The following is a 10,588-nucleotide window of genomic DNA, read 5'->3' as shown; positions in this document are numbered from 1 at the left end:
TCCGATTACACTGCAGACTGTTATCTCAAGGCCTGAGTGAGAAGCACTGTCTGTTTTCAACTCCGCCTGCTGCTGTTAACCCTTTGAGAGACTTCTGCTTCAACCTCACAATCTCAACTAGACCTCGGAACTTTACAGTCCAAGGAGACAATTTTAGCTTAATCAACTATATATTTAAAACACTCACACATAGAGTTGAACCATCTTCAGATTTAAAAACAGTTATACTGGACTGAACCCCCATCTATTGACGTCCCATCAGCCCCTGAACCCATATAATAGACTGAACCTTTATTATTTAAAGTCCCATCAGCCTCTGAACCCTAATAATAGACTGAACCTTTATTATTTAAGTCACATCAGCCTCTGAACCCCGATAATAGACTGAACCTTTATTATTTAAAGTCACATCAGCCTCTGAACCCCGATAATAGACTGAACCTTTATTATTTAAAGTCACATCAGCCCAAAACCCTAACCCAAGCCGAAACAACAATATGAAATCCCATCAATTAAAGTGCTAATCCCCAGACTGACCTGTGATTTCGTCGAGGCGGTCTTTCTGTGCCAACCGCGAGTGACCAGACTAATCAGACGATAAGAAGAGGGGAACAATCAATGCTGGTCGTTTTCCATTTCTACATTGAGGGCCCTTTGTTCCCGTCCTCCTGTTCATAATCAGTCTAATTCTGATTTCGCAGTTGGAACAGGATCGCCCAGAGAAATCCCGGGTTTCGGCACCAAATGATGATCTCCAAATTTCTTTCTCTGTCAGTCTGGCCTCAATAAAAGTTGAGACGGATTCGCACGTAAACAGAAGTTATTTATTTAGCTTGCAAGCTTAATCACCTTACAGAAATGTAAGAGACATCCAGCCTCTTTCATTCCAGAAAACGACTGAACTAACAGACAAAGGGATCTCTGCAAAATCAGTTCAAATGGTATCAAGTTTCACATACTCGACGGACATAGGTCAGCCTATGTCCCTCCTGACCTGTTCGATCTATTCTGATTGGCTCACTTCCAATCCCTTTCTCTGGCCCCTATCAATGAAGCATCACCCTCATAGACACACCTCTTCCTGCTTTTTCCATGCGGTCTCAAATTCCTTTGTCCCTAACTGCAAAAATCAAAGTGGCTTATTTCTACATTACATTAACTAGTAACTCTAAAGTAACTATTTTATATCACATTCGTCATAAGCAACATCACACAGTTTGCAGTATACTGCTGCATAAGGGACATCACTGAGATTTTCTATACATAGCTTCATCTAATTTCTTCTTGGCAGAGCCAAGCAGGCATAGGGAGACGAGGATTTTCCTGGATTGCAGATCCTAATTCCCATACCAGCCTCCCCGAACAGGCGCCGGAATGTGGCGACTAGGGGCTTTTCACAGTAACGTCATTTGAAGCCTACTTGTGACAATAAGCGATTTTAATTTCATTTCATTTCATAATGCAAGCAAAAAACAAGCAAATCACCAGTACGCATTTTGTAAGCACTTGCTTTTTATGTGTCTTAGTGCTCCTCACAAGGTTCTTCCCCAGTGGCTGCAGCATGGAAGGTGGAAAACTGCTGACTGTCCCATGAGGAAATTGAACAACGCCTTTGCAGGCAACCTTAAGCAACTCTGGGCTAGAAGGTCCAATCAAAATGCACTGTTTTGGCTTAGGCTGCAGCAGACTGTGCTGGCTGACAAGCAGTAACTAGGGTACTGGCAGAGTGGGAGGAATGAGAGCAGGAATGCTGTTATCCTGAGAGAAGACAGTGCAACTGCTACTCCTCCAGGGTGGCACTTCAGCAATCCTATGGATCCATTGAAGAACAGGTTGATTGATTGTTGCGAAGCTAAGGAAGTCCATTTGAACAGTGAAGCACTCAGACATTTTTGTGCTGCAATGGAAGCTGTGACATCAGTCATTGGGCACTGATTAGACTTGGAGCAAAGACTTTATGGTGGGACAATTGAGGATTAGTGAAGGACTTTCAAAGCGATTTTCAGAGTGCTCAGCAAAAGTATATAGCAGTGGAGAGGAAGGTCTGTAGGCAAAGGGCTAATCAGCCATGGATATCTAAGGAAATAAAGGAGGGAATCAAATTGAAAGAAAATGTACACAAAGTGGCAAAGATTAGTGGGAAACTGGAAGAATGGGAAATCTTTAAAGGTCAACAGAAAGTCACGAGAAAAGCTATTAAGAAAAGTAAGATAAATTATGAGAGTAAACTAGCTTAGAATATAAAAACAGATAGCAAAAGTTTCCACAAATATATAAAATGAAAAAGAATGGCTAAGGTAAACATTGGTCCTTTAGAGGATGAGACGGGGCATTTAATAATGGAAAATGAGGAAATGGCCGAGACATTGAACAGGTATCTTGTGTCGGTCTTCAGACTGGAAGACATAAATAACATACCAATAATTGATGGCAAGGAGACTATGGCAGATGAGGACCTAGCAAACGATCATTATCACTAAGGAGATAGTGTTGGGCAAGCTAATGGGGCTAAAGGTAGACAAGTCTCCTGGCCCTGATGGAATGCATCCCAGGATACTAAAAGAAATTGTGGGGAAAATAGCAAATACGCTTGTGGTAATTAACCAAAATTCGCTGGACTCTGGGGTTGTTCCGGCAGATTAGAAAACAGCAAATGTGACACCAATGTTTTAAAAAGGAGGTGGACAAAAGGCGGGTAACTATAGGCCGATGAGCTGAACTTCTATAGTGGGGAAAATGCTTGAATCTATCTTCAAGGAAGAAATAGCGAGACATCTGAATAGAAATTGTCCCATTGGGCAGATGCAGCATGGGTTCATGAAAGGCAGGTAATGTTTAACTAATTTATTGGAATTCTTTAAGACCATTATGAGCGCAGTGGACAAGGGATAACCGGCGGATGTGGTGTATCTGAATTTCCAGAAGGCATTCGACAAGGTACGGCACAAAAGGTTGCTGCATAAGATAAGGGTGCACGGTGTTCCGGGTAATGCATTAGCCTAGACAGAGAATTGGTTAACTAACAGAAAGCAAAGAGTGGGGATAAATGGGCATTTTCCTGGTTGGTGATCAGTGGCTAGTGGTGTGCCTGAGGGATCAGTGTTGGGGCCGCAATTATTCACAACTTATGTAGATGATTTGGAGTTGGTGACCAAGTGTAATGTGTCAAAGTTCGCAGATGAGTGGCAGAGCAAAGTGTGCAGAGGACACTGAAAGTCTGCAGAGGGATATAGAAAGTTTGAGTGGGCAAGGGTCTGGCAGGTGGAGTACGGGCTTGAAGGGCCGAAGGGCCTGTTCCTGTGCTGTACATTTCTTTGTTCTACAATGTTGTTCAATGTGAGGTCATCCATTTTGGTAGGAATAACAGCAAAATGGACCAATATTTAAATGGTAAAAAATTGCAGCATGCTGCTGTGCAGAGGGACCTGGGTGACCTTGTGCATGAATTTAAAAATGTTGGTTTGCAGGTGCAGCAGGTAATTAAGAAGGGAAATGGAATTTTGTCCTTCATTGCTAGAGGGATGGAGTTTAAAAACAGGGAGGTTATGTTGCAGCTGCATAGGGTGCTGGTGAATCCACACCTGGAGCACTGAGTGCAGTTTTGGTCTCCTTACTTGAGAAAGGACATACTGGCACTGGAGGAGTGCAGAGGAGATTCACTAGGTTGATTCCGGAGTTGAGAGGATTGGCTTATGAGGAGAGACTGAGTTGACTGGGACTATACTCATTGGAATGTAAAAGAATGAGCCAGAGATTAAGAAGTCATCCCGATCTTGGAAAACCTGGCCTCGGAGGTATGTGGTGACCCATTCTAGGTCTTTGAAACGGCTCCTGTAATTCACTCCCAAACCATCGACGATGCTGATGACGAATGGGAGGACATAGATGTCGATGGTGATGACAGCGACGTGGAGATTGTAGTAGACCGGCAACCCCAGTTCCAACCATCACACAGGCACCAGAAACCAAGATGTTTCAACATGTCGATGAGGCCACACAGGTGGGCATGGTCATACCACTCAAAGATGAAGCAACGCCTAAACCTCTGCAGACTTACAACCAGCACCATGCCAGAGGCTGCTGTGAAAAAGAACAAAATCCAAAACTGTGTTCTCAAAGTTAAGAGGAAAAAGAGGAGACGACTGGGAGAGCTAGTTCATCCCACCAGCAAACCAGCAATGAAAACAGTTGCAAGTAGCAAACAACATCATACAAGGAAGCTAAAGAGAAAGCGACTAGCAACAAATGTATGGCAGTCATGAACACAGGCCTTCCAATGGCACAGAGCGAAGAGCAAGAGAAGCAAGATGCCAGCACGTAAACCAGTCTCTGAAGACGCTGGCGACAGCTTGAAGGATCACAGAGGTGATTGCGTGAGGGAGACACAATGAGATCTGTGCAAAGGAAACGGACACTTGTTAGGCACAGCATGCTTATGGACACCTTGGTAAAACTCGTTCACTTTATTAGCCAAATATTATGAATGTATAAATTTTAATGATCAATGTTGCTTGTAAAATTAACTTAATGTTTTGTGAGGAAGAGGGATGTGGTGATATGCCTATGGCTGTATCATAGATGGATGGTGTGCAACCTCCAACCAGCAAGTGGCAGTGCAGATGCGCCATGCGGTCTCAAGACCACGGTCATGTGACCAGTGACTCCCATATAAAGTGAGACACATCTGGCCATCTGGAGAAGAAGATTGAGAGGGTAATAAGACATACATGTGAATGGTCAGTGCTAGGTGCAAGTTCCAGAGGAGTAGTAAGCAGATTCCATGATAATGTGCTCTGTCACAGATTGCTATCTTACCACATATAAAAGATTGTAGTTTGGCAAGTTGAGGTGTTTGCTGGATTCCTTCGTAAGGTATAAAAGGCTGAACGCACAATGGGGCATGTCGGACGCGCAGGCGCTGAGCACCCCGCCTACCCAGCCCTGGGGCGACCCCCCCCACTGCTGGCAGCCAACACCCCTGAGCGGGCCCAACTCCCCCCGAGGGCTCACCCTTCTCCAAGCACTGAGGCAGTAGCCCCAGTGTACCCTGGCTGACTGCCCATTTAACAAGATGGCTACTCACCTCCCCCGATCCCCAGAGCAGCCACTTCCCACACGTCACGTTTTTAAATAGGTGTGTTAAACGTGTAACTGCTTGCTGAGGAACCAGTTGGATCATGGGAGGCCGTTAGGTAGGGGTTCCTTCCTATTATTAGGATGGAGATTGGCCTTAATTAGTGATTATTGGTTTGTTGCCATGCCATGGCAGGATCCTGATCTGGTCAACGGGAGCAGGCTGGTTAGATTGGAAACTTCATCATTGAGGTGTCTTCACCTTCATGCTGCAGCCTTAGTGATGGCTACTGTGATGGTGATGATGCCGAGACTACTGAACTGCCAGCTCTCTCATTAGGCCAGCAACTCTGGTGAGGGGAAGTGGGATGCGGGTCACCTTCCTCAATTGGACGGTGTGTTGCTATCTTTATTTGGTTCTAAGTATGGCAGTTAATAAGGTCACCTTTCTTAATCCTAATTACGTTTTCTTTAGAGTCGCCAGGTATCTCTCAATATCGCCACAAGGTTCAAACCCGAATACTGATCAAAGAGCCAATACACCAGTTAGTTAGTTCAAAGTCAATACTATTTATTTACACACACAGTAAGATCTACACATGCACAAAGTACTACAAACTAAACTATCTCTAATGCTAACACCTATACTTAGCTTCGGCTGCCCACTCAGTCAGAGGAACAATGGCCGTTGTTCGGATCAGAGGCTGCTGGGGTCGAAGTGGTACAAGGGAACAGCTAAGGTCGTCCGTCTGGTATTGAGCGTTGACCTTGGACTTACTTGCTTCTGGTGTAGCTGGTGGAAGGGTCTCTCCGCTTTGAGAGCCGATTCCAAGAGAGCGATTCTCTCTCAGGCCTTCTTCTTATACCTGAAAGGGGCTTCGCGTGCTTTTGGGCGGGCCTTGCACTTGGCCCCGATCAATTGGGCTGTATCTTGATCACTCGTATTGATCTTGACCAATAAAGGGGTGGGTGCCCTGATGGCTGGGCGTGTCCTAGGTGGTTAGATGAAGGTCGGACAGCAGCAGCAGCAACCCAGAGGGGGTAGGAGGGGGGGGGGGAGGAAGGGGGGGACATCTTTCTTGGGGGGGGGAGGAGTGAGGGAGGGGGAAGGAGGGCCTTTCTAGGGGGCATTTGAGCAAGAAAATACATGAATGATCCGGGAAACTGATATGTACGGGAGGAATCCAATGTACAAAGTTCTGTATCATATTGACTTGCCATGTTCATGTCTTGCTATGTGAGCTTTCTTTTTTTTGTGTTACGGGGGTTGGGGGGGGGGGGGGTGAGGGGGGGGATTGTTTTGTATGGTTGAAAATTTTGTTAAAAATTCTCAATAAACATTTTTTTTTAAAATGGCGGGGGTGAGACATTCACGTCCTGTGTGGTAGGGGTCAGGGGGGTAGTGTCCACGCGCAACTGGAGGGATCCCGCTAAGATCCAACTGTAGAGCATGATGGTTGTCTTCATCTTTTCTTCTTCTTTCGTCTTCTTGAGGCTTCTGTGGTTCCGGAGTTCTATGGACACAAGCATAATTTCTTTTATTATCTTGTTTAAGATCTCGTATGTCTGTCTGTCTATCCTTTTATTGCCAATTACCCGTTATAATTGGTCACCATCTGTGACTCCCTCATTTTTTTTAAAACCAAATATTTGGGACAAGACATCCGAGAAAAAAAATACTGACACAGTGCGAACCGTCTCGCAGCCTGTGCGATCTACCATCCCAGTGTTTGAGGATGTAAATAGCATTTGGAAGCAACCTAAGGGTCACCATAATCAAACCAAAGAGTTTTGAACTAAAAGTGCCAAAATGGGGTATGTGTGGGGTGTGGCGGGTAAGAATGGGTGGAATCCCCGGGTAGGACGGTGACCAGTGCCGTATGTGCTCTACCCAAGCGTAGCTGACCAGATGGGGGTCCTCAGACAGGGCGGGGACCAGTGACGTTTCTCAACTGCCTGAGCGACCGGCAAGAACGGTAAGAATTTGTGGTCGTCGTGGGGGTTGCATTTGTTGCTAACTTCTACCTTCAAAGCAGAAAGGCAGTTATGATCGCTTGTCTGTGGACAAACTTGTTCCTCTAACAGCCATTTGGCGTCAGAAGGGTAGTTCTGATTGCATCAAGATGTGGTGTGGGGCCATGAAAAACTTTAAATGGACAAACAACATTCAACATTCACAATAACAAACAAACATAACAAAAATCGTGCAGGTTCCATCATAAAATAGGACACCTTAAATCACATTTGGCCTGGGGTGTAACTCGCATATGGAGTCAGTGTAGTGTGACCGAAGAAGAGAGGAAAGAGGAGAGAAACAAAAATGAAGTGGCATTGCTGAGGTGTCCCTGCCATGGGAAGTGGTGGGTAAGCGCTCACAGTTTGCATGGGGCAGCTGGGACCTTGCAGCTGCTGTGGGTGGTGTTCTCTTTCATATCTGGGGGCTAGTCTAGCTGGTGGTGGGGGTCTCCTGCAATCTCGGGCAAAGTGTCCTGACTGCCCACAATTGTAACATGACCCCTGGGGCACGTAAGGTGGAGCAGGCTCTCTGGTGTATTGCTCCCTTGGGTATGGTTCCCTGGGTGGGGCGTTGGGGCTGCTGGTGTTGTTGCTGGTTCGGGGGGGGCATTTGTGGGCTGATTCCGTTGCTGTTTCGGGGGGGCTTGACATTCTCGTGCGGAATGTCCTAATTGGCCGCAATTAAAACACTCCTGAGATTTTCAAAGTAACTTCATTTGAAGCCTACTTGTGACAATAAGCAATTTTCATTTCATTTGGTCTGCTGTGGGCTGTTCCTGCCCTCATTCACCCATGCGGGGTTCTGGTGCGTCCTAACTGGATGCATGTCTGCCTGTTCTTCCTCTGCTTTAACAAATGCTGTTTTGCCTAGATGGACTGTTCCCAAGAGCGGGACAATCTCTTTAAAACCCATTTTTCGTTGTGGGCCTCGTCTGAGGGATCGTAATTTGCGCAAGCTCTCTGTACTGCCTCTGTTGCATGAGAGACTAGGATGCGGGTCCATTTGACCATATTATCTGGGGACAAATGGGCGCGGGCTAACTCGCCAAACACTGCAGTAAAATGTATCCACAAGCGTCCTGCAAACGCTGTGGGGTGCTCTGTTTTCTTTTACATACACTTGTTTATGCCTTCTACGGTGTCTCCTTTGTTATAGCATCTAGGATCGCTGTGTGCATTTCTTGGAGTGTGCCTCCTCCTACATTTTGTGGGTCGGGAAGGGCTGCCACGACTGGAGGGTCGATGCTTAAAACTGTGAGCTTCACTTGCTCCTTTTCATCCAGGCCGTACATGGTCGCCTGTTGTTTTATTCTTGCAGAGAACTGGTGGGGGTCCGATGTGGGTAGGAACGGTGTTATTTTATCAACACGTCCCATAATTGGGTGATGGTTAGCGGGCTGCTGTATGGGAAATCTGGGTCTCCTTCTGTTGTGGCCCTGCACTGTGTGGTTACAGGGTTCATAGGGGTGTGTTCTGCCTGTGCAGTCGGGGGTTGGGGTGCTTTTCGTTTCTGGGGTTTTTCCTGTGTACATGTCCCATGTACATATCTATGGGCAGTCTCTTTTAACTCCTGCCAATCGGGGCCATTTTCTTGGTCTAATTGGGATCCAAACGTGCTCTGAAACCCATTCTGAACAGAAAGCAGAGATTGCAATTCTGCAATTTGCTCCTGGCACTTTGCGTGATCTACCGAGCTCTGCCATTGTTCCGTCGTGGAAGTGTGGAGTGCTCGTAGGGCTGCTTTTAAGTCATTACACTGTTTCTTCAACTGCTCAACCTGTTGTTCCGTTTCCCGTCTTACCAACACCGCGCGTTGCGTGTCTTGGCAGGCTTTGTCATATTGGGACTGAAAGCTGCTCAAATGAAAATGAAAATGAAATGAAAATCGCTTATTGTCACAAGTAGGCTTCAATGAAGTTACTGTGAAAAGCCCCTAGTCGCCACATTCCGGCGCCTGTTCGGGGAGGCTGTTACGGGAATTGAACCGTGCTGCTGGCCTAACTTGGTCTGATTTCAAAGCCAGCGATTTAGTCCAGTGTGCTAAACAGCGCCAGCATGGGCGAGACAAGATTGGTGCACCCGCTTGGCATCAGCCATCTCCTTGTCCCTCGCTGCTAACTGCTCTCTCAGTTCCTTGTTCTCTCTCTCATATCCACTCACATCTCCTTCATTACTCTTGTCTCTCTCCTCAATCTCTCTACGGAGCGTCCTCACGACCTCCTCTGTGCCTCGCAATTGTGCCAAGCAGGACACGATTGCCATCGGCTTGCGAGCTTTCCCTAAGCTCTTCCTATGGATCTCTGTCAGGTTCTCCCACCAAGTATAACCTATACTTCCGAGGATCTGTTTCATCATTGGAGCAGAATTCACTCCAAAGGGGCCATCCTTTCCCTTTGAGATATTTTCTGATCCCCTCTTCCCATATGGGACACTGTCCTACTCTACTGGTCGCTGCGACCTCGAATTCTTGGGGGTTCATAAGGCATTCCCTTGCCTTCATTGCCATTTTTCGCGCTATCTCTGCGGTCTCTACCGAATTTGGAACAGGGGGTGATAAAGTGGTGAGGTAAACACGGGTACGGCTTACGCTAATTTCCGGCCTACAAAACTCCCGACAGTTTTACGCAACAAAATCTCTCAGGTTTACCTTATATCCCTGTTAGTACGCATGTAAATAACACACTTCCGAATCTTGGAGGTTTCATCAGTATTGGTCTTACGCTTGTGGTTTTTCTGTTTCCAATTGGATTCTAATTCAAATTTTGGATTCTCTCGGAATGACTAGGCCACTTCTAGGTCGAGTCCCGTCAGATGTCGCCAGTAAATGTTGCTATCTTTACTTGGTTCTAAGTATGGCGGTTAATAAGGTCGCCTTTCTTAATCCTAATTACGTTTGCTTTAGAGTCGCCAGGTATTTTTTGATACCGCCACAAGGTTCAAACCCGAATACTGATCAAAGAGCCGATACACCAGTTAGTTAGTTCAAAGTCAATACTATTTATTAACACACACAGTAAGATCTACACATGCACAAAGTACTACAAACTAAACTATCACTACTGCTAACGCCTATACTTAGCGTCGGGTGCCCACTCAGTCAGAGGAACAATGGCCGTTGTTCGGATCTGAGGCTGCTGGGGTCGAAGTGGTACAAGGGAACAGCTAAGGTCGTCCGTCTGGTAGCAAGCATTGACCTTGGACTTACTTGCTTCTGGTGTAGCTGGTGGAAGGGTCTCTCTGCTTTGAGAGCCGATTCCAAGAGAGTGATTCTCTCTTGGGGCCTTCTTCTTATACCTGAAAGGGGTTTCGCGTGCTTTTGTGCGGTCCTTGAACTTGGCCCCGATCAATTGGGCCGTATCTTGATCACTCATATTGATCTTGACCAATAAAGGTGTGGGGGCCCTGATGGCTGGGCGTGTCTTAGGTGGCCGTTGGCCTTGCTTTGTTTATGCTTTCGGTTTGGGGAACTGGCGCCGCGAGGTCTGAAGCTAGATCGGTT

General features: G+C 46.4%; 1 long non-coding RNA gene across 1 annotated transcript in view; it reads right to left on the bottom strand.

Annotated features, from left to right (window-relative positions):
• Positions 1-6,369: 6,369 nt before the first annotated feature.
• LOC140407823 (uncharacterized) overlaps positions 6,370-10,588 on the bottom strand; it is a 128,680-nt gene continuing 124,461 nt past the window's right edge. Inside the window, exon 4 of the long non-coding RNA XR_011939827.1 lies at positions 6,370-6,587. This is a non-coding gene — a long non-coding RNA (uncharacterized lncRNA). The remainder of the gene's footprint in view (positions 6,588-10,588) is intronic.

This window comes from Scyliorhinus torazame, chromosome 2, assembly GCF_047496885.1.
Source record: "Scyliorhinus torazame isolate Kashiwa2021f chromosome 2, sScyTor2.1, whole genome shotgun sequence".
Taxonomy (NCBI): domain Eukaryota; kingdom Metazoa; phylum Chordata; class Chondrichthyes; order Carcharhiniformes; family Scyliorhinidae; genus Scyliorhinus; species Scyliorhinus torazame.
This window is presented reverse-complemented; position numbering and strand designations above follow the sequence as displayed.